At 39.0% G+C, this 25,493-nt stretch overlaps 1 protein-coding gene across 3 annotated transcripts in view; it reads right to left on the reverse strand.

The window, feature by feature from the left end:
- The window catches only part of LOC135460415 (nipped-B-like protein), a 169,560-nt gene extending 149,858 nt beyond the window's left edge, over positions 1-19,702 (reverse strand). For 2 of the 3 annotated variants that reach the window (XM_064737228.1, XM_064737225.1), the window contains exon 1: positions 19,357-19,701. The gene's annotated coding sequence lies outside the window, so the exon portion shown is untranslated. Of the gene's footprint in view, positions 1-19,356 lie in introns of all 3 variants that reach the window. The other variant, XM_064737226.1, reaches the window with a different exon arrangement.
- Positions 19,703-25,493: the final 5,791 nt, after the last annotated feature.

The raw sequence follows: 25,493 nt of genomic DNA on the forward strand, positions 1-25,493 counted from the left end.
CATGGCTTAGCTATGTACATTCACGAGAACATTGGAAAACAAAATAAAGGGAAAGATCTGTTCATGTGCAGTAATACACAGGCTCATTAGTAATAGAAAGATAAGTAACACCTCACGATTCAGAAATTTAGTATTTATATTTCAGAGTTTCATTCCCCATCCTCCAGAGTATTCTTTAACTTCTATCTTTAGATTTAAAAAGTAACTTTGTAGTAGGTTGACCTTGGCTACCTTAGATAACCAACCTAATATATTTCTGAGGAAAAAAAAAAGATAAAATTAGATGGATTAAAATCAAATTTTAAAGAACTGCTAAAATATCAAGCCTCTATAGCTTTCTTTTTATAAAACATTGTATTAAATAGAACATGTTAAAGACAGTTCTGTTTTATGTAGTTTATATTATGAAATCTTTAGTTTGGATGAAACTACTTTAAAAAATTGTTTTAATTTCTTATATGTTGAATAGCATTGTACTGATATAACCACAGCATTATGCTCAAAGTTGATTTCTGCAGCTGCACAAAGTAAACCAGTACAACTAATTTATTAGCTACTTTATAATTTAGGTAAGCAGTGAACTCTCCTTTTAAAACATAAAACATGGTATTATAAATTTAAGAAGCCTTGCCTCAACCAGTTTTAAGCTTCCACATTTTGGAATAAACTACTACTCTTATTAGTTATTACATGAAGCTCTGCTAGTTATCAATTCATAAACTGTCCTTAAAAAAATTTAAAACCCCCACACTTAAAGAATGAGAGAGGCAGAAAGAGAATGAATTATTTTCCTCTCATTCTCATTCAAATAAGATGCCATGATTGAGTGCATCAGACAGATTTAGGTAGAAGAGGGCAAATTTCTGGTTTCTATACCAGAGCTACAGTTTCATACAATGACAGTACTTTGCTACAAGTTTCCTGAATTAAGCACTTATAAAAACACATTTAAAAGTAATAAGGAAGGAGATAGGGTTGCCAAAACATAGTCCAACACTTAAGTTACACAGGAAAAAAAAAAAAGCATATACAATCACAATATAAAGTATTTTAACACTAATTCAATCTCAGAAAAAGTCAGTATTGGAAGTGAGCAGTAATCAATCACCAATGCAGCTGCCTAAGGTTAAATTAGTAATGCAGGAAACCTGATATGAAGCTAACTTGAACAACCAAAAAGGAGGGCAGCATGTGGGGGGAGGCAGGGAGAAAGGGGGGGGGGGTATTATCAGAAATCAAGAAGACTCATTATTACTGATAAAATCCCATTAAACACATCAGGATTTATAAAACCAGAAAGTTTATGGCATATACAGAATAGTTCCACCTACAATACTGGCTACAAAAAATTAAGTTTGAAAAGAGAGATACAGAAATCCCAGAAACACAAAAAATAAAATTCTGAGTACTAGTGAAATTAATGTTTAGTTCAAAAAGTGATCAGACAACAGAATGAATAATGCTGACAAAGCAAATCAAAAATTAAAAAGCTTGAGATAAAAATTATTTAGCATAACTTCTAAACCAGTATTACATAATGTTTTTTTCCTAAAGCTATTCCAATAGTAGCTGCTCAAATCACTATAGCTACTGTAAGAAAAGAAATTTTAGTGAAAAGTACTGTACTGGACCAAGTGAGAGTTGCTTTTGAATATAAAGCAACCTTTAGAAAAAAAAAATTAGAGCAACCAGCTTCTTCCTCTGTGGCTACTGTCACACTGATTTGGCCTCTGCTGTTCTATTTGATAACAATGACACTGATGTCTCTGCTGCCTATGTGCTAGTAGTGGCAGTAACACCACAGTAAATGGCAAGAGAAGCCACAGTAAAGGTGGTGGAAGCATACAAAAAATGAGGTCTGTGGATTCAAGGAAAGATGTCCCCTAACACAGTAGTGCACCCAGTTTCTACAAGGGTAGACTAACATAATGCATAATTGTGCTTTGTACCTGTAATAACCCTTCCCTGAAGGGGTGAGGAATTGACACAAGCAAACAACAAACAAAACCAAACTAGACTAAGTCATGTGCAGAGAGCAGATACCTATGGGTAGTATGCAGCTTCCCTGACCTATACTACATGAATGTCTAGCAGGAAATGTTTACTTTTCTTGCTGCCTTGGAATCACAAAGGGTGAAAATTCATTAGAACAGTTTCCCAAAAAGAATGAACAGCATTAGCATCTTTTTCTGTTAAAGCCATTTCCTTCTTGTAAGCACAGGAAGCTTTTTGTTTTTAATTTTATTTTCTATAAAAATTAAAAAGCACTTATAAAAAATGTTCTCCACTTTAAAATAGCCTCTCAAATATTTAATTCAGGTGCCTTAGCACTAAAAACTCTTTAAAATGAGGCCATATCACATCCTTCATACACAAATCAGTTAAGCATCAAGAAAATCCTATTCATTAAGGCAACACAACCTGTCTCAAAAATTTGCGGAAAACTAAATTGTATTTACAAAATGTTGTGATGATCAGCAAGTGTACATTATTTCAGGCAAAGAAGAAAATGCAAATCTCAGAATTACTGATTTTCAAGGTAACTGCCCAGTGCATCATTGAAGCTATAAAAAACAAAACAAAAAAAAAAACAAAACAAAACAAAAACAAAAAAACACCAAACCAAAAAAACTCACTGTTCTATGGGAAAGTGTATTTCCTGCTATTTCATTAGAGAACTAATGCAAAACAGAATCTGTTTTAGGAGCCTTAATGTTGAGACAGCTCAGTTGTTGCCTTAAGATACTACTAGCTCCTTCTCATTAAAAAAGGGGTTCCAGATCAAGTTTAACTGATAAGGTAGCAAAATCTAAACCAAAAATTGGTATTTTTCAAAAACTTAAGCTATATAAAATACACATTCATTTTGCAGTTATGTTCACCAGTTCTGCAAAAGAAAGCAGCTAAAACTATCAAGGAGAATCCAGTTATTCAGGAAATTTATTACTGCTGCTTTACAGCTTTTTAAACAGTAAGTATCTTCTTTATGAGCCTTTCAACATCAAAGATTCTGACACTACTGAGAGCTACTGAATTATTTTTGTTCTGCAGAAGTGAACATAGAATTAAACTGTAAAATCATAACTTTGCTTTCAAGCAGTCATGATACTAAGCTTAACTGAGAAATTCAAACATAAAGGGGAAAACCTCAAGCTACTTCAGCAGTTCATACATTTATTATTTCCCATCTGTACTACATATTCCTCATGCAACTTCCATTGCAACAAAAAGTATATCTATAATTATACTCTTTTTGGTGAGCACAGCCTTTTCAATGTTTCAAGCAGCAGCTGATATTAGATACAGTCCATTGTATTCAAAAATGTATAGAAAAGCAAGAGCTATGAATAGGGTTTGGTAGGTCAGCTCTGTCAAATGGAAAGCATTTTAGGTTGCAACACACATCTTTGTTAACAAAATAGCGATAGAAAGTAGTAACTTGAGGTTTTTTTCAAATTCTTGACTGTCATTTGTTAGCTGGTAGTATCATTATCCTTTTCTAAAAGCAACTGTGTACTTAAATTACTTACATTTTAAAGGTTTTTAATTAGGTTGGATCTTAACCAGGCTGAAAACTTAGTCACTAAACACTGGACCAAAATCTATTCAATTCAGGAGTCTTTTTCAACTTTTAATCTTGCCCTTCTGTCTTTGAACATTCTCAGGTGATTCCTAACCTTTATAAAACAAAATTGCCAAGAAATATACCTGTTGATTAAGTAGCCGATTTTGCACAAAACTTGACATCACACCATTTTTGCCTCTTTTTTGGCTTTGAAGAACAATTAAAACACCTCGACACTTCTTTAATGCACACTAAGAAAACCGATGCACAACTATAACATTTCTTTGAAGATCTGCAATAAATGCCAATGGAAAATTCTGTATTTCTGAATATCTCCAATGATGGAAATTCACTGAGACTTTATTTCCCTTTAAATCCAATCAGTATTTCCCTTACTGCACATGGCAACTGTAGCTTCTTTTGTTATGCACCTCAGACAGCTTTGTCTTCATCCTCTGTATAAACACTCATTAGCTAGTTAAAGGCAACATTTCAAGCCCTCTTAGCTTTTTTTTCACCAGGGTAAACAAACCCAGCTACCTCCGATTCTTCCTCTACATTTCATGCTCCAGTCCCCTAACCATCTTGATGTCCCTCTGTCACAGTCCCTCCAGTTTGTCAGCATCCCTTTTTTTTTTTTTTTTTTTTAATGGATCATGTCATTTATATTCTGGTTTCAGACCATTTTTGTCCTCACAGGCTACAGCATACTTCATTGTTACAATTGTCTTCTTGGCATTTTGATTCCATTTTTTCATATTTTCCCTTCAACCAACTTCCATTTCTACCCCACTACCTTACAGCTTTAAGACTTGGCATAGCTTTTTCCCCATTTGCTGCCACATATCACACGCTGTCTCACAACATGCCACATTCCACCTCCTCCATGCCATCAATAAAGTCAGTTCCCTCTGTGATTAGCCCCCTTCCTAACAGCCAAAAGCTTTGTTCTGTCTTCTGTATACAAAGTACATTTCCAAGATCTACCACAAGTCCTTTGCATCCTTGTTGGGGTTTAGGAATGGCACTCCAAAACTACAAGCCACTCATGCCCCTGCCCCTCCAGTGAGAGAGACAAAAGGCAGAAATTATGGGTTGAGATAAGAACAAATTACTGGAAAAAGAAATGAGATAAGAAACAAACTGTAACAGAAACAATATTAATAACAAAAGTATACAAAAAGAGGGTGATTTACATCCAAAAAATTCTCACCCAGCCCAAACCCATGAAGTGGGCCCCAAGACAATAAACAAAATGGCAGAGACCCTCTGCACCCATACTTTTTCTCCCAAGCACCAACCACACATCCTTCTTGAAAGTAAGAATTCCTTACTTCTGCCCCCCGGTGATGATCTGAGTGGTACAGAATAACAACCTAGACATGCCTACATGGCTCCAGGCTTTGCCCCCTCACAGCTACTGTGAAAAACTAACTCAGTCCTGGCAGAAAATCAGGACAATCCTCCACCCTGAAATCTCTTGTGAACAATATTCTCTTTGAAAAGCATGGAACACTTGTTGATTGTCATATATAGAAGGTATAACTTGTATACCCTACTTATATAAACTTGTAAACATAACTATACTTACCTACTTCATGTATCCACAAATTATCTCATCTTTCCTGAGGCTGAAAGGTTATTGCAACTTTCGGTTTAAAAGGCTGTTACACAGCTGAAGTAATGAGCTACTCTCTCATTATTTTTGAGAACTGCTAAATTCAGGAATTGATTTTATTATTTTCTTGATGAATTGCTGAATGAGTTTTAATTTAGCTTGGTACAAGAACTGTGGTCATCAAGATTTTTTCTATCCATATATTGTCAATATTGTAGCTTAGGGCTGCTCTTCATGCTACTGTGCATCAGATAAGCTAAGGTAACTGTATGTGACTTCCTTGAAGCTTTGCAACTGAAAAACAGTACAAGTAAAAATATACCTCTGTCAATATTCAAAACTATTATGCTATCACACATTGACAATGGAAGTTTAGCGCTAGAAAACATTTGCTTTATACATCAGCAAGCTTTCCATTTCATTTACTTTATGCTGCCCCCCTCGAGGAAGCTGTGGACTGGATGAGGCCTCCCCTCAGTCTCTTCCAGGCTGAACAAACCAAGTGACCTCAGCTGTGACTTGTAAACCTTGCCCTCAAGGCCCTTCACCATCTTGGTCGCCCTCCTTTGAATGCTCTCTAATGGCTTTATATCTTTTTTATATTGTGGCACCCAGAACTGCCCCCAGGACTTGAGGTGAGGCCACCTTAATGCAGAGCATAGTGGGACAATCCCCTCCCTTGACCTGCTGGTGATGCTGTGCCTGATGCACCCCAGGACACGGTTGGCCCTCCTGGCTGCCAGGGAACACTACTGACTCATATTCAACTTGTCATTGACCAGAACTCCCAGGTCCTTTTTCATGGTGCTGCTCTCCAGCCTCTTGTTACCCAGTCTGTCCATACATCCGGGGTTGCCCCATCCCAGGTGCAGAATCCAGCACTTGCCCTTGTTAAACTTCATATGGTTGGTGGTTGTCCAGCCCTCTAGACTATCTAGATTGCTCTGTAAGGCCTCTCTACCCTCAAGGGAGTGAACATCTCCTCCTAGTTTAGTATCAATGGAAAGCTTGACATACATTCAACTCCTGCATCCAGATAATTTATAAAAACATTAAAGAGCACTGGCCCTGAAATATGTATTTCATATTGTAAGTTTGGATTTCATAAGAGACACGGGAATCTGAATCACCTCACTGTTATTTTAATTTAGGTCATTCACAACATAAATTAATTGAAATTTTCTAATATATTGTGTACATAAACAGAAAAGTGGGAGCAAAAGTTGTATGATCAGTTGACAAAAGTTAGTCCCAAGACTTTCTCTAAATTAATGCATCAGGAAATAGGAAGAGCAAACAGAAAGTAATATAAAAAACAAATGCAGGACAACCTGAGAGTCAGAGATGCTGAGTGAAAGTAATAGCACTACAAGTGCTGACATAAAGCACAGGAAAAATTTGAAGTAACAGCTGAACTGTTTGAGTGGCTTACTGACACTGAAACCTATGGTTTTCACATCACTCTGATTTGTTATTCATTTTAATGAGAAAGGATAATATAGTAAATAAATAGGAGGGTTAGAAGGAGATGGCCTAATCTTATTATGAAAGGGGGCACTCAAAAGAAATCTATATATTAAATTTCTCATGCAAGTAAGGGTTGGATTGAGAAACAGGAAATAGCACCAATCATTTCTTTATCTCCCTTTGCTGCTTCCTGTTCATTTGCAACTGCTAAAGCAAGGACAAATATGCCTCCTTTCCTACTACTGTTGCTACTGCCAACTGTTCAAAAACAGTATTTTGGAAAAAACTTTCCTCAAATTCACATATTCTGTCTTACTGTTTTCCTTTTCTCTCAGTTCTATTCATTGGCCAGGTTACTTTCTATACTGCCCCCACTGCTTCATGCAAAGATCAAGAAAAAACTAGTATTGATCCTGCTCCTTCTGCTCTCTCAGGACAAGAGGGCAACATTCTGGTTTACTCAACATAAGTATTAGTAGAAACAGTGGTGACTAAGTGATGAAATCTTTGAGAGCACAGATGTGCTAAACTCTACTGTCTAGCCTGCTAGTATTTCCAAATTCTTATATATTATACAGTAATAATTTAAACTTGAGATGTATACCTGATTTCAGATTTACATGGGCAAATAGCTATAAAGAAAAAAAAGAAGGGGGAAAAAAAAAGACAGGGAAAAATCACGGGAACTTGATAGTCAACGATGAAAATTATTCACTTATGAAAGGCATCTCATCTCCAAGTACTATAGAGACTATTTGGTGATCTAAAGTAGATTTTTTTTTGTTTCATCTGTTGCTACCATCTTATCAAGAGTTGGTCTACATGGGAAAATTGGTCACTTCAAACACTCACATCCAAATTTTCAGTCCACTGATAAAAACCCTACTGGTCCCATGTACCAGACAAAAGCCTGTGGATCCCATGGGACAGAGAGAGAGAAACGGCAAGCGTTTCTCAGAGAGGCTTGTGAGAAGTTTTAGGGAACTGGAAAGATGTGATAACTTGTTGACTATAAACAATTTTCAGGTTGTGTTTTTCTACTTTATTTTTCTGTTCCTCTCTAGGACAGTACGTGAGAAAGATGCTTCTGTTAGTTAGCCAATAGAATAGAATCTATCGTATCACTCTATAAAAACCGCACGGTTCTTCTGAATAAAGCCTTCTTTGCCTTTTCTACGATTCTGCCTCTCGCCTGTTCCTGCCCCGACCTCAGCGCAAGAGTGACAAAAGCCTTCAGCTATTATAGCCCAATCCTAGGGATACTCATACCTCTAGCAGGATAATTTTATAATGACAAGCATCAATATGCCAAAAATCACATGCAACAACAATGTAAAATAAGCTGAATTTTAAATAAGACCACAATTTTAAATAAATCCATATACAATATCCACTTTACAATAAAGATATATAGTTAATATAACATCCACTAATCAAACTGACTTAAGAATTTCTAACACGTTGTGCAGTCCACAAAACCTTACCTTACACCTTCTGCAATACAGTAGCATAACACTGGCAAGCTCTGGCTTTTTTCCCTGGTACTACTGCAGGAAAAAAAACCATCTAAGACTTAAACAAGTTACTAATATTTCTATTTTTATACTGTATACAAAACACCCCCGTTGGTCTCTGGAGAACCAAACTCCAGCTGATGTTTCACTTGCCATCAAACCCATACCAGTTACCAGTTCATTGAAAGTTTTGGTCTACTGAATACACTGACTGGGAAAAAAAAAAAAAAAACAACCTCACTACCTGACCTCTAAAATATCTGTATATATGTAGATGGTTAACCCATTATCTAACACTGTGTAGACAGCACTCATGAATACACAGCATACTTCAAATTGAATCCTCACTGTCCAATGAAAATGGATCATTTTGTACAGGCTCCTATTTCAGATATTAAGGGCAAGCTCTTCTCTAACTTGAATTCTATTTAGCGAACATCCTGACCTCCTAATTCAAATTATGCATACATGCCTTCAAAGTAGTAAGGGCCTCTGGGTGAAACTTGAGGAATACTTGGGCAATGCCTCCTACACTTTCAGGTAATCCTCTTCAAAAAGCTTAATGACCCAAGATTATTTATGACTCATGAATAACATCATTAGTAAATACTAGAAAATCAGTAGCACTTCTATGAAGAGGGCCAGGCTTCAGTAGCAGTACTTCTCAGAAATATTTATGGGTCTTGCAGATTGTTCACTGGCCTGTCAGGGAATAGAGAGTTATCTGGGTTTTAGAAGGTAATAGGCAAAGATGCTCAATCAATATAAAATGTAGACAGGGAGAAACACTTGTCCATTAAACTGCAGTAGTTGTTTCCAGCTTTTAGCAAAATGCTTGAATTCTGTGAACAAGGAATAAGGTTCATACAACGACAGCATCCTTAAACCTCTTTTTCCTTTCCATCTTTTTTTTAAATTACCTTTACAAAATTCAACGTATGATCAAATTTCTGAAGAACAAACATTTAAAAATTCTATCATTTCTGATGTGGTTTGGTTTTCCTGATTTTCTTCCACACAATTACAAAGGGATAATTTTTGAACATAACATAGCAATCTGAAAGTTGCAATACAGAAATATGAAAAAAAATTCTAATTCTTATAACTAGAAAAAAGCTGTAGAAGACATGACATTGCCATGTCAATAAGGATAGTAAAAGGGGGTGTCCTGGTTCAGGGCAAATTTGGGAGAGAACCCCCAGAGGGGCTCTTCTAGAAAAGCAGATTCAATTGGCCCCTCCCCCAACCAAGAGAAAATACCTCCTTGGAGAAAAGTGGAAAAAACTGTTTATTAAACAATAAAACCTCTTGCTGCTCCAAAAGAGATGACAAACTCAGAAAAGTCCCCTCCCCAGGTTGCAGCTGGGCTCACTCAGTCTCTTATCAGTCCCTCCGGTGCTGGAAATGTCGCAGCCCAGGCCTGGCCTGGTGGGCCACAGGTGTGAGCTGCCGGTGCTCTTCTGGGTGTTCAGTCCAGAGCAGGTTTAAACAGGACAACAGAAAAGGGAAAAAAAAACCCACAGTCCAGAGAACTTCTCTGCCTCAGCTAGCTAAACTAACTAAAAGCAAAGGAGAGCTCTGTCCCGCAGTCTGTCCATCCGCAGACAACACAGTCGAGGAGCAGGAATGTGGAGGAGTGAGTGCGGTGTCTGAAAACAAACTGCGCGTTTCTTCTCTCCCCCCTTCACATTCTGGAACAAGTCTTAAAAGTGCAAAACTTATTATTCAGCATAAACAGAACAGCTGATTGGGGATAAAAGCATCATATAGTCAACCCAGGACAGGGGGTATTGTACATGAAAGGTGACTCCAACAAAGGGGAGAAAGATTGATGCATCTGACTCCATCATCAGAAGGCTAATTAATTACTTTATTATACTATACTATGTACATTGTATCTAAACTGCATCTGCCATGCACTCACTTGCTCACAACTGCACAGAACTGCACTCATCTCAGATTCTCTCATGACTGTCCCGTGACAGTCCGACATACACACACTTCTTGGCCCTGATAGGCCAAGGGAACAAAACATCCTCACTTTGGGTAAACAATCTCCATATTGCATCCTACTTTAGCACAACACAGGCACAGCAAGCGAGATAAGAATTGTGCTTTCCTTCTTCTCTGCTTGTCTCACAGCTTCTCTCTGTTCAGAGGGCATGTGAATACTACAAGGGGGGAACCAAACAATGACAGGAAAAGCCAAAGAAATATGCAATAAATTATTATACATTTGTAACAGAAAATTTAATGTGCCTAGGTTGTCTATTTATATTCCTATATTTTTTCTTAAAAGAATTTTTACTCACATTCTCTGTCTAAAATCATCAAAGTTGTAAGCAACACTAGGAGCAGAAGTAAGAAAAAGCTATTTCAAGTAAATAATTTGTTCCTAGATTTGCTACTCCCCCTAAATAGCTAAGTGATTTCACATTTAATAAATGATAGAGCAATCAAAATTAAATGATTACACCATGCCTTAAATGACAGCAGGCTGTCCACACCACTAAAATTAAAATTACCATATGATTCTGCCCCACTGGACCTGCTGTTTGTGAACAGAGAAGGGCTGGTGTGGGATGTGATAACTGGAGGCCATCTTGGGCACAGTGATAATGAAATGATAATTTTCTGTTCTCAGAGAAGTAAGCAGGGGGATCAGCAAAACCACCACCTTGGACTTGCAGAGTGCAGACTGGCCTGTTTGGGAGCCTGGTTGAGAGAGTCACTTGGGAGGCAGTCCTGAAGGGCAAAGGGCTCCAGGAAAGCTGGATGTGCTTTAAAAAAGAAATCTGAAGGGAGCAGGCTGTCCCCATGTGCCAAAAGACAAGCCAGCAGGGAAGACTGGCCTGGCTGAACAGAGAGCTTTGAATAGAATTCAGAGAGAACAAGAGAGTGCATCACCTCTGGAAAAAGAGGCAGGCAGCTCAGTAGGACTACAAGGATGTTGTGAGGTCATGCAGGGAGAAAATTTGAAGAGCCAAAGCCCAGCTAGAACTTCATCTGCCTACGGCTGTAAAAGACAACAAAAAGTGGTTCTACAGATACATCAGCAACAAAAGGAGGGCCAAGGAGAATCTCCATCCTGTATTTGATGTGGAGGTAAACAGTGACAAATAATGAGGAAAAGGCTTGGTATGCTACTTAGACCCCCTCACGTCTATGGGGTTGGATAGGATCCAGCCAAGGGTACTAAGGGAGCTGGCAGAAGAGGTCACCAAGACACTGTCCATCATTTACCAGCAGTCCTAGCCAACTGAGGAGGTCCCAGGTGACTGGAGGTACCAATGTGACAGCCATAAACAAGAAGGGCCGGAAGGAGGATCCGGGAGCTACAGGCCTGTCAGCCTGACCTCAGTACCTGGGAAGGTTATGGAATAGATCATTTTGAGTGTGATCACGTGGCATGTGCAGGACAAAGGACAACCAGGGGATCAGGCCCAGCCAGAAGGGGTTTAGGAAAGGCAGGTCCTGCTTGACCAACCTGATCTCCTTTTATGACCAGATGACCCACCTAGTGTGTGAGGGAAAGGCTGTGTGTGTGACTACCTGCACTTCAGTAAAGTTTTTGATGCTGTCTCCCATAGAATTTTCCTGGAAAAGCTGGCAGCCCATGGGTTGGACAGGTGCTCTCTTCACTGGGCTAGGAACTGTCAGGATGGTCAGGCCCAGAGAGTGGTGGAGAATGGAGCTACATCCAGTTGCCAGCCAGTCACCAGTGGAGTTCCCCAAAGCTCAGTATGGGGGCCAGCCCTTTTTAATATCTTCATTGATGACCTGGACAAGGGGATCAAGTGCAACCTCAGCAAGTTTACAGAGGGCACCAAGTTGGGGTGGAGTGTTGATCTGCTGGACGGCAGGAAGGCTCTGCAGAGGGATCTGGACAGGCTGGAGCAATGGGACAAGGCCAATTGTATGAGGTTCGACAAGGCCAAGTGCCAGGTCCCGCATTTGAGTCACACAACCCCCTGAAACACTACAGGCTTGGGAAATAGTGGCTGGAAAGCTGCCCACAGGAAAAGGACCTGGGGGTGCTGAGCAACAGCAGCTGAACATGAGCCAGTGTGTGCCTAGGTAGGCAAGAAGGCCAATGGCATCCTGGCTTGGATCAGAAATGGTGTGAGCAGCAGGACCAGGGCAGTGATTGTCCCTCTGTATTCAGCACTGGTGAGGCCACACCTCAAATGCTGTGTCCAGTTCTGGGCCCCTCACTGCAAGAAAGACATTGTGGTGCTGGAGCAAGTCCAGAGAAGGGCAATGGAGCTGGGTCTGGAGCACAAGAAGTGGCTGAGGGAGCTGGGGGTGTTTAGCCTGGAGAACAGGATGCTCAGGGGGGACCTTACTCTCTACAATTCCCTGAAAGGAGGGTGGAGCTAGGTGGGGGTCAGGCTCTTCTCCCAGGGAACAAGCAATAGGACAAGAGGAAATGGCCTCAAGTTGGTCTAGCGAAGATTTAGATTGGATATTTGCAAAAATTTCTTTACAGAAAGTGTTGTCAAGCCCTGGAAAAGTCTCCCCAGGGCAGTGGTAGAGTCACCATTCCTGGAGGCATTTAAAAGACATGTAGATGTGGATCTTGAGGACATTGTTTAGTGGTGGACCTGGCAGTGATGGGTTAATGGTTGGACTTGATGATCTTAGAGGCCTTTTATAACCTAAATGATACCATGATTCTGCCCCTCTATTCCACTCATAAGACTGCACCTGGAATACTGCTTCCAGTCTGGCACCCCAAACATAAGGACCTAGACCTGTTGGAGTGACTCCAGAGGAGGGCCATGAAGATTCTCAGAGGGCTGGAGCACATCTCCTATTAAGACAGGCTGAGAGAGCTAAGGCTGTTCAGCCTGGAGAAGAGAAGGCTCTGGGGAGACCTTAGAGCACCTTCCAGTACCTGAAGGGAGCCTTCAAGAAAGCTGGGAAGGGACTATTTACAAGGGGATGGAGTGACAGGTCAAGGGGGAATGGCTTCAAACTGAAAGAGGTTTAGATGGGATATTGGGAGGAAATTCTTCATTATTGGAGTGGCGATACACTGGCACAGGTTGCCCAGAGAAGCTGTGGCTGCCCCATCCCTGGAAGTGTTCAAGGCCAGGTTGGATGGGGCTTGGAGCAACCTGGTCTAGTGGAAGGTGTCCCTGCCCCTGGCAGGGGGATTGGGATGAGATGGTCCTGAAGGTCCCTTCCAACCCAAACCATTCTATGATGCTATGAAAGTTTAGTACAATAGAACAGATTGCTAGGAATTGCTTATAACTGCAAAATTTTCATAGAATATACTGAAGTTTTTCTATATTACAGATTATGCCTCAATAACAGTTTTTAAGGAACCTGCCAGGAATAACAAATCATCACTGGGAGTAGTAGTAGAAAAAAAAAGAATCATTTCCTTTTATTAAAAAAAAAGCAAAACCACACCTAGCATGTATTGTAGTAAAAAAAAAAAACAAACACCAAACAAACAAAAAACCCAACAGTCTCAGTTTGAACTAGGAGTTTAACAGACAAATCATCAGGCAGATTTTTAATTTTCTCTTCAGGAAAAAAAATTAAAAATCAAACTGATTTTAGATCTGCACAAGGCACTGTCCATGAGTTCTCACCACAGTCTTATTAGTCTTATCAAAATTTTCCCAGCTTATATAGACTGCAAAAAGCATGTTTCAGCATATTTTTTCTACACATGCAAAGGTAGTTACTGTATGCTGCATTCAATGAGTGATCTCTAAATTTTCCCCCAGCCTAGTTCTGGCCAAGGACTGGGGAAGCCTGGAGCCATGTGGGCGTGTCTAGGTTGTTATTTTATACCATGCACATCATTGCTAGGGGGCAGAAGTAAAGGATTCTTACTTCTAAGAAGGGGGCGTGACTTCAGGGAAAGAAAAAGGTTGCGCAGCAGGTCTGTAGCCCTTCTCTTCCTTTTCCAAGGGAAGCAAGCAGTGAATGGAGCGGTGGGGTAACGCTGGTCCTGACCAGAGGGTTTGTCAGCCACTGTTTTTCATTGTTTCAGGCTTGGGGGAAAAACATGCGTGCGGAAGGTCTGGGGGCAATTTTGTTCTTTGTCTTGGGGGCGTGCCGTGCCGGGTCACCTCAGGCTTGGTAAGCATTTTTTGGATGTAAATCACCCTCTTTTTGTATACTTTTGTTATTAATATTGATGCTGTCACTGTTCATTTTTCTTATTTCATTGCTGTTTCCAGTAAATTGTCCTTAACTCAGAATTTCTGCCTTTCATCTCTCTCACCCAAAGGGGTGAAGGGAGGGGAGCAGCTTCGTGGGGCCTAGTTTCCAGCTGGGCTTAAAGCACAACACCTCCTATTATTAATATCCAGAAAGCATATCTAGAGAAAAAGAGGAAGCAGCATAATTAAATGGAAAATAACGTACAAGACAGTGGAACAGTCTCTATCAAAACCTAAGATTTGAAAATAGAATTTTAAAAACTCATTACCTAATCTTTTCTGAGTGCCTAGTCAACACAGAGGAGAGATTGCTAGCTCAAACATGAGAGATAGTGCAACCCTTATCACAGATGTGTTTACATTCAAGAAGTTTGATAAATTACATTATTTTTAAAAAGATAGAAAAAAAATCGGAACTATAAAACCAAGCACTAAAGTATTAGGAAATGTGAAAATTATGGTTACTTACACCTACAATTCAGTCCCTTGTGCATTATAATAGTCATTCATTCAATAGTCATATATTGTTTTTGTTATTCACAGGATCCCTGCCTCATATATAGCAGAACATATATATCATTAAACAAATCAGAGTTACACAAAAAAGGAGATGCTTTCTTTGGGACATTAGATTTTTTTACTAAGGAAATTGAATCAAATGGTTAATAGATCAAATAAATTTTTAAAAAAATTCTATCCAAGAGAACTTTTGCTGGAAACTGACAATTTGTAAAAAAAAAAACTCTTCTTAAAAAAACCTAATTTTCTATCACAAGGAAAAAAATAATTTCAAATCCTACCCGTTCCATAATATACCCACAGGCTCTGGGTCATGCTTGGAGCACATGCTTAGAACATAAAAAGATGGTAGAAGAAAAGCTCAACAACTTCTCTGTCTGATACAGATTAGACATTTGAACCTGAACTTCCTATGTCCCAAAAGCAATGTTTTGGTTAGGAACATGCTTACTAGACTTGGGAACAGTCTTGCTTTTCTAACAGAGCCATACAACAGCTGGACAACAAATTGACATTAGAATGAAATGGTCTGACCACCAGGCTGCAGAGGTTTCCATTCAACCAGTTTACACCAACTGCAACAATTATTTGTTTAAGAGGGAGAGTTCTTTTCCTTACAGCCAATAACCAATGCTTAGGATTCTCTCCAGGGTTGCTAGTTCCTGCTGGAAATTAATTGCTTTCAATATTGCAGACACACCATTTTAATTACTTGTGAGATTTGGGTCACTATCTAGTTCTTGTCTCTGTTCTTACTGATAAACTTTAAGAGATTTTGGTTTCTTCACAATATGGAAGATTATTTCTTTTTTAATTTTTCAGGACAGAAAATTTATTCTTGTCCAGCTCTTGGCATGATCAAGACAGCTGAAACTGAATAGATGTTTTAAGGCCATTGGCAAAACTCCATTCTCTATTTCTTAGGAATCCACCATGAGAAACAATGAGCTTGATATTTTGAAATGCAGGGCATTCACAACCACTAAGTCAAAGAAAACAGTGCTATGAACTTCCTAAGTGCTGTAAAGTAACTCTACAAATCTCAATAATAAAGCATATCAAATTGAAAATTGCTTATAAATCTTGTGTTAACTTGCTATTCGACTCAGTTACAGTCTTCCATCTGTAAAATGAAAATATTTAACAGATGTGCAAAAAAAACCTCCAATGTTTGTAAAGTACAGATATGTATTCTGAGATCATTCCTACAAATTCATAGATTGAAACACTTCAGTATTCATTAACTATTTGGATGGCATACAGCAGGTAAAGCAGTAGGCTGCACAATTACGAAGAAAAACAAATATATCAAGTGGGTTATAACAGTATACCAGTCAGCTATGATTTCCCATGCACTGTATGAAGCACTGAACTGGGACCAGAAGGGTAAGGGGGAAATACAGTAATGTAGTTAAAAGCCCAGTGTACGGGGAAGAGAGCTGGATTAAGTTTGTTTCTGCAATTTTAGTCTGCTGTTCCCTTATCAGAGTCCCTGACTGCAGCCCAGCATTTTTTAACTGCTCCTGTAAAATGCATTTCCTGTCTACACATACACACGCCTTAAGGAAATAAAGTGCTTCAAATCAAGACAGAGAAATAATCTGAAAAAGAAAATATCTAACCATTTAAAGAATTTTGAGATCTCCAATTGGAAAAACACTTAGAACCAACTGATACACATACTAAAAGCAATACAAATTTTTTCTATAATTTTTCCCAACTTAGAGAGTTTAATATGAAAAAAAGTTTTTCAATGTTTACTTTTTTAGTTATTTAGGGGTATAATTTTGCTTCCCTAAAGCTGTTCTGTTTCTCCGAAATCAAAATGTTAAAAAATTATTTTAAAAAATAAGTATAAAAACAGCTTTAAAAGAAAGTTTTAAAGAAGTAAAGAAATAAAATCTGTACACAAGAAACGTTCAAACTCTACACGGTAGTCAAAGGCCTAAAATAAAAATAACAAGAAGAAAATATTTTCCTTTTTCAATTGAAATAATTGCTACAACTAACACCTCGGGAATAATTAATTTCGTATTTCCATAACATAAATAAAATAACTACATCGTCCTGAAGCAGTTTGCTTTTGTGATAAAAGAGTAGACCATAAACTACTAACACTAGGGCAAAAGGAATATGAAAGTGATGGTTCGTGTTTCGCATACACACTCTTTAAATGTGCTAAAAATACTATCTAGACAAAAAATAAGTCATGTTATAAACATTTCCACATTAAGTATTTCTGCATGCTAAATATATTTTTATGACCAAAAAAATTACAGCTGTGATGGTGCAACTAATTGAGGATTAACCACACATGACTCAGAACAAATAAAACAAACAAAAAAAACCTCATTACAAATAGCCATCATCTTAAGTTTCCTTCTATAAATACACCTATTTTTCATATCAGAAAAGTGCATGCTTTCTGATTTAAGAAAAAAAGAGCACATCATAAACACAACCCAGGCAAGATAGACTTGACAGGAACTACATAACTACAGTAGCTTATTTCCTTCTCTTACATATATTTAAAGCAAACCTCCTTAAATAAGTCAGAAAAGTTCAAACAATGGCTTAGCTAACCCATTTTTATTATAATGAAGGGTGGACAAAAAAACAAATGAGCTCATGTCCCTTCTTGATGATGAAACTACCCAAGAACTAAAACTACTTTCTGTCCTGTAAAGCAGTTACACTCGGCCTCTATGCATACCACGGACCTAAAGAAAACAGCAATGCTACTACACACAGAGATAGAGGCAGTTAGACACAACTAATGGCTCCCTCTGCAATTAACAAAGTTTAAAATTAAAAAGCTGCTTTTTCAAAATGTAAATGGTTCCCCTCCACACACATAGGCCTGAGGCCCTGTTGCAAACAGTGTTCAACAGGACCAGGCAGCACAAAGGGAGGGAGGGAGGAATTGGGGATCAGCAGGATCTTCAGGCTTTTTAAAATTCAAACCGCTCTCTGACCAATCCAAATCATGGACACACTACTGAGTACTACATGGATTTACAGCATTAAAAACACACCTTCTACATGACAGCTATATTAACTTCACCCTTTTAAACAAGTATATGGGTACTCAAAGACACGATAGCAGAGTTTATAAGACTCTAAACACAATATACCAGAAATTCATTACCACTTACTATTACAAGACCTGTCTAAACTACAAAAATTACTGAAAAATAGACAAAATCTGTAATGTCGATACTTGTTTGCCATTTACAAATTTTTTTTCTGTATGAAACTTGGTATCTTAAAATTTCCCTCAATTATGTAATTTCTGTATGAATATTTCTATTAGTTCATAGGGTGTTTATTTTAAATCTACCTCAACTTTTAATAACACTGTGAACTCTACCACACAGTAATTCCAAGATTTACCTTTCTCTAAATTAGCTACCATTTATGAATAAAGAGCTGACATTTAATCAATCGTCATTTACAAAACACATTTGACCTGCTAAAATTACAACTAATTACATACTTAAACATCATGGACAAAAACAGCCAATAATAACCTCAGGATGCCAAAGGAATATGGCCTGATAAGAAATTATGACACTTTTTAAACGTTCTTCACTTTTCACTTAATTAAATTTACTACTGATTCTCAAATACTTAGGCTAAGATCTCATCTTCACCGTGACCCCTGAAACGCCATAAACATAGCACTCTACACATGACCCCTCTCCCATTTTCTGTTTGTTAAGAGTATAAAATAGTATTTCATCTGCATTTAATACATATTCCTGTAATGTATACAGCATATGCACATGGAGATTGTGTGGAGTACCAGACACAATATACTTGTCTACCTGTATTTTCTAGGTCTGCGGGCATCCGTGTTGTGTCAATCATGTCACAAGCGCTAGCTTTATGCTATAAATAGTCAGTGATTAACACACTAATCAATTGCTATATTATATAGAAATGAAACCTCTACATTATAAATCCACGTGCCTTCGAAGTTTTAAATGTTCAGGACAGAGTTGGCTAAAAAGAGAAAGTAATAGCGAAGAGAACTGGTATTTTTGTTCTTGGGTATTTACATTCTCTCTTTCCCTACTCCTCCAATTACTTTGTCCCCGACTTCAGAAGTTGTAAATATGGCAAAGGATCAGTGCACATTTGCGGGTAATTGTATTGTTTCCTCCTCCTGCTCCTCTCCAGATTGAGGCCTATTACTGAGAAACCGCTTCGTCTTTCTAATCCCCGAACTGGAGTAAATGCGCTGGCCGACGGGCCTGCGCCCTCCGCCGGGCCTGGGCCTCGCGGTAGCCCGGAAAGAACTAATCTCCTCCCCCAGACCCGACCGAGCAGGAAGGGGGGCTGGTAAATAAACACCTACGGTCACCACTTACTCCCCTCTATCCCAGATAGCAGGTAATCCCCTTTGCTCCCGGCAGTGCTGGGCCGGAAGGCCCGGCCCGCTACTAGAGAAGGCAGAGAGAAGAAGGGGAGATGAATGGGGATTACCTGAGCAAATCGGCGTCCGAATCCGACGAGAATCCGAGAGAGGGGGAGAGAAATCCGCCCCCTCCCTCCTCAGAGGAGCTGTCGCCGCTGCTAGGCCGCGGCCACCACCACCGCGGAGCAGGAGGAGGATGGGAGATAATATAACAACAATAATCCGGGCCGGGAGGGGGGCTGTCTCCTCTTCCGTCTCCTCCTCAGTGCAGCGAACATGTAGAGCCAGGGGGTGAGCGGCCAAGACAAATCCCTTTTTCCCCGAGCCTGCTTCACAACATCAACACGGGCCGAACCAAACCGGTTCCGAGACACCTTCCAAGCCGCGGGGTAGGGGTGGGGGAGGGGAGGGCAGGGCAGCTTCCAAGGGGCCGCTGCTCCCTCTGTACATGCAAGTGCAGAAGAATGGAGGAGGGGACGGCCTGAGCGGAGTAGGCCGTGAGTCGGTACCGGTGGGGTGGGGGGGGGGGGGGGGGGGGGGGGGGGGGGGCGGGAAGAGGAAGAAGAAGAGAAGGAGAGGGGGAAAGAAAAGGAAAGGATCCCGTGTGTCTCTTGCTCCCTCTCAGAACAAAATGCCGACCGGAAGTGCAGCTTCAGGAATTACTCCCTCCACCGGCGCCAAACACCAACAACTTCCTCTTTCTTACTGACTCAACTAGCGTCGCTTCCGCCGCCGTTACTGCGCTGCTCCCTGCCGCTCCCTTCGTAGCTCTGCTACAGCTGGAGTGATTTCCTCCGCCTTGCCTCGCCCAGCAGTAGCGGGCACAATTGAGTCTCCGCTGCGTGACTCTCTCCCCTTCCCCACCCCTTCAACTACTGCCTCAGTTTCTTTCTTCTCTCCCCCTCTGGTGAAGAAGACCGGAGTTTATGCTTAAGCTCGCGCTGAAAGGAAGGCAGCTAGTGATTTGTGATTAATTGACCGTTGAAAAGAACACGTTTTGAGTTTTATTTTTGCCTTCCTTAAGGATGATAGGAAGGAGGACTGCAAAATAACACCTCCTAGGAGGCGGGCTTAAAAAGGCGTCTTAGGATGAACTCACAAAGGTGCCAGTCCCGTCCTCCTTTAGCTCCCTGCCCCCGTGGATGAGATGTGTCAGATCTGAGACGCTTCCTGGAGTTACTGTTACCGCTCGTGTTCATCTGTGTGGGTGTAAATAGGCCGCATCGCAGGAACTGAAACACCCGATGCTGAAAGCGTTGCTGGGGTGAGGAATTTACAAATGGACATACGGAAGTGGAGTGGCTTTGAAAAACAACCTTTTAGGACGAGCACGGGGGGAAATGCTGATGTTTGGATGAAGGGCCCTTTGCTGGAGGCTGATGCTCTCTGCCATCACTAGACTTACTGGAAATATTTTAATTGTGGATTATGAAGGAGTGTTTGGTGAAAGAGAATGTCCTAGTCTGAAAGTTTTTCTGTTTTTTTCTCTGTACAGATAAAACTGTGAACAATCACAGAACAGCTTAATAGCATTTCTATCTGATGAATTAACTATATCTTTTCCTACTCGTTTTGCTCATCAGTACTTGGACAAAAGTCCTTTGATTTTTAGAGGAAGTTGTCCTTGTCTGTGGACATCAGGATTCAGCCATACAGTTGAACACAGCTAGCTTTAAATATCCTGTGGCATATAAACACACTCTTTCAGTGCTGGATGGATATTATTTGTACAAAGAGATAATATCTTGTACCAATGAGCTTAAATCTTTTCAAGTCTTAGGATTTCCTGAATAACACTGTCTTTAATACAGATTTAAAATGCTTCCCTCAAGCTTAAAGAGCTATTAAATCTATAATGTTGGATGAATCAAAATTTGTTTTACAAGTGTATGTGATTTTGTTTGAAAGTACAGAAATGAAGATGGTACTAGAGAATGCAGTATTTCAGTACTGGAGATATCTAACGGGTACATAGTCATTTAAGTTAAATGAAGACAGAGTAAACTAGGCTCTGAAAGAAATGTATTATATACTTCTGTTCCAAGTTAATACAAAAGGTCCAAATCCTGTAAATGTTTATTCATACACAATTTCAAGCTATTCATTTGCAATAACGATAATTAATGTAGTAAATGAAGTATGTTTCTTTATCCTTAATTAAATACAGTGCAACTCTGTAAGTCAAGGGGGAAAATATTTATAATTTTTTGGTAACAAACTGAAGTTTAATAAACTACCTTTTTAGGGTTCACATACCCATATGTATGTGGACATATATACCTATGAATTTAAAGGAAAATGGGATTCTAAAATGACAAAGTTGGCCTAGGGATACTACTTATTCTGCTTCTAGCTGATTGTTACTAATTCATGTTGATGGAGTCTATAGGTGATTTTAGAAACTTATTTATATTTTTTTTCTTAATTGATGATTTAGTGTGTAAATAAAATGTAAATCCTGAAATTTTGATTTTTCAAATGCTAGGTTGTCTTCTAAATTTGTCTTGGTTTGAAAAGACAGGTGTCTGCTAAGGAAGGCAGGAGCCTCCCCTAAAATGGAAAATGTAAACCCCCTCCTTCTGAATTCTTATAATTTTGAAATCAAGGGTTGCTCAGGCAAAGATATGGGAGCAGGAATAACAGTTCTTCATTAGGGAAGAAATTGAAATGCTGGCTGCAGTCCTCCTGGAATGACAAATGTGGTTCTGTTGAAGCAGTGATCCTATAGAAGGCTGTAGTTTTCCTCTGAAGGTCTAGTGGTGGTGTAGATGGGCCTGATCTTCTGAGAATCCAGTGGGAATAAAGCTGCTGTGATGTTCCAAATCTCAGCTTATATCCAGGAAGGAATGCTTGGCTCCTCCCCCAGGGTGGAGTATCTCACAATGGGATAATGTAATTTTATCAGTCATACAGTGACCCTCAATGGCCCATTAACAGAAGATGTATCCCCAGAGGGAGGATTGTTTGTGGAAGAGATAAAGAAAACTGCCCAATTAACAAGAGGTAACTGCCCCACCTCTTAACAGATGATAATAGAATACACACCCCCACCCCCATCTTGCAACCCAGGACAATATAAAATATGTTTTATCCAGTACAAACATCATGGTAAAGCATAACAGATTTGACTACTTTTTTTCCCAATAAAAGCCTCACTGGACCATTTACTACTCTTGAAGTCTTGTTCAACTAAAAGAATTTGTAGAAATTACTATTTTGTCTGAGTATTATATTATTACCTGCACAAGAAAACAACTAATTTAAGTTATAAGTTGTTTTAGAAGTTGGTGTTGTAACACGCATGAGCAAATTGGGATTTTTTTTCCATTACGGGAAATTAAATACTTAGTATGTTTTGCTCCAGTAGGTATTACTGTAATTCACTTTTAAGAAGTAAAGTGCAAATTCTTTGCACCTGACAGCATGTTTTCTTAGAGGTTGCTTCTTTCATAAGGACTAGTGTAATATACAGGTACCTGTAATTTTGTTAATGGGATGCACAAACACTGTTTTATTTGCCTGTTAGTAATTTATAAGTAGTGTGTACTTCTGTGCAGAATTAAAAAAAAAAAAAGTGATGTGTCAGTAAAATATTTTTTAAAATTAAGATCATGATGGTATATTTTTTCAAAATAATTGAAAGGAAAACAGCTTCTTATCTGAATGTAATATAGTAATGCAGCATATAACTATAATCCTAAATTTAAGTATCCAATTTATTGGGCATCTGGTGTTAAGGCTGAACTATACCAGTGAATAGAAAGAATGTAATGATGAATGCTGTATAACAAAATAAAAGTTATGTTCTCTGCATTGGCTTTAGTTCAAAGGAAAAAAAATAGCACCATGTAATTAATTCACTGGGGAATAGTCATCATTAAAAGTAAGCAGCCTAAGTATCAGATGAAACCTTCAGTAGTACAGGTTAAAAAAAACAAACTAAAAGCTGAAGAAGCCTGAAGATGAGGGAGTAAAATATTTGTATAGATACTTGCTCTAAGTTTACAACTTGATGGTGACTATGGATGTTTTTTCTTTCCTGGTAAGCAAGATGGAGGTTTGTGGAGTTTTTTCTTATTCTAATTATTTAGCATATTTTACCAACAAGAATTTAATATGGAAAGAAATTATACTATTTAATCCATTTTTTCTAAGTGATAAACTTGCATTATCTCTACTATGTAAAAATGTGCTTCTGTTTGTATGAAAAAGGGATATGAATTCTATGGCAGCTATATCTTTTAAAATGTATACTTGTAAAAAACTATTCTCTGGAAGAAAAATTATAGAAGGCAAAGCTCTAGTATTTTTATTTGAATGTTACAGTCAGTTTTTGATTATGCAAGGCACTAGGGATTCTGAGTAAATTTAAAATATAGGTAATTTAAAGTATTTAATTTAGGCTATAAAATATATGTAACAATGACATACATTATATAACAGGAAAACAAAACAGTGATAGATTACGATTACTGTGCCAGACAAGTAGATTGTCCCAGTATTGCTATATTAGGGCTGTAAGAACAGACCTAATAACAGTTGTTTTTGCAGGGAAATAAATAATGAGTTATATATTATCATTGAAAGAAATTTGAAATCTGGCTAAAGATGCTCCTTAGGCTCTTCTGTCTAGGTTCGCTATTGGGGAACTCCAAAAAGGAAGCAGGTACTATTCCTGCTATAACTTCCTGAACTTCCCACAATTATTTTTGTATTTAATCCGAGCCTCATATGACTTTATCCTCTCAAAAGTCTTGTTTTGGACAGACACTGGGGAAGCAACTTACTGTCATGTTTTATAATAGAGATATAGAGCTGCATGTCAGTTACATCACAAATGCTGTGCAATTTCATACAAGAGCTGGGAGGAACACAATGGATTAATTTGGGAGATTAATATAAAAGCATTTGGGCATTTTTATTTTTTACCTTTTAAGGTGTAAAGGTAAATTGATACAGCTTCATAGGCCAGAAAGTTAATTTGCACATTGTTCTTCTGGCAAAGGACAGAAATTTAAAAATGGCCTAATGAACTGTTGTATTCAGCACAAGCTGACAAAAGCCACGCTTCTATGAATTAAAGAAATCTGAAAACATCATATTGTACTTTAAATGCCTTGCCACTCCCTTTTTAATGGGTTTGCCAGTAAAAAAAAGATTTAAGACTGAGAGAGAATTATCAAAATCTTGTACGTTAAAAAGAGCTTCTTGGGCTTAATCCTTTTCAAACAGCTTCTTTGAAAAAAACCCAGAACTTTTCCATTCTTCAGATACTTAAATGTCAACCATCTCAGCTAAAAGATTCAATGGCCACATATAAGCAGTCCATGCCCAGGACTGTTTTCTGGCACTGTGGCTGGTAGTCACACAATGTTTTATGCCTTTATTCTTGAAGCATTTTATTCTTCAAAACAGGATAGACACATGCATCTACTGCCTATTCGGAATGGTTCCTGACTCACACTCCCAAGATGTGCCCAGAAATTGTTTGAGAAAGTGCTAGCTGGCATGCTTTTAGCCTGTGTCAAGGTCTGTTTAAACATTTTAATACACAATTTGTAGACAAATTATTTCCATTTGTCTGTGAATTAAACCACCACAAAACATTTGCATTGCATTTTACAACTACACCTAATGCAGTCTTCTTGGAGCAATTAGCCAAAAGGAAGGTAAAGAAGAGGAAACTGTGGTCCTCTGCTGTTGCAGTTGGACACCAGCCAAATTCCAGACACCCATGAAAAGCTGCTCACTCACCCTCCCCTGGCATCGCTGGGCAGAGGAGAGGAAAAAAAATTAACAAAGGGTTAATGAGTTGAGATAAGAACCCGGAGAAAGCACTCCAAGGGCAAAACAGGCTCAGCTTAAAGGTACAAAGTGAATTTATTACTAACAGAATCAGAGGAGGATAATGAGAAGTAAAATAAGCCCTTAAAACACCTTTTTTCCCCCAGCCCTTCCTTCCCTCCCTCCTTCCCACTGACAGCGCAGGCAGACAGGGTGTTGGGGTTTGGTCAGTTTGTCACTTGAGATCTTCTGCTGTTCAGGGGGAGGAGTCCTTCCCACGGGAGACAGTTCTCCATAAACTTCTCCAATGTGGGTCCACTCTCATGAGCAGCAGTCCTCCCAAAACTGCTGCAATGTGAGTCACTCTTCCGTGGGGTGCAGTTCTCCAAGGACAGGCTGCTCCAGCCTGGAAGTAGGGCCC

This window comes from Zonotrichia leucophrys, unplaced genomic scaffold, assembly GCF_028769735.1.
Source record: "Zonotrichia leucophrys gambelii isolate GWCS_2022_RI unplaced genomic scaffold, RI_Zleu_2.0 Scaffold_40_478709, whole genome shotgun sequence".
NCBI lineage: Eukaryota > Metazoa > Chordata > Aves > Passeriformes > Passerellidae > Zonotrichia > Zonotrichia leucophrys.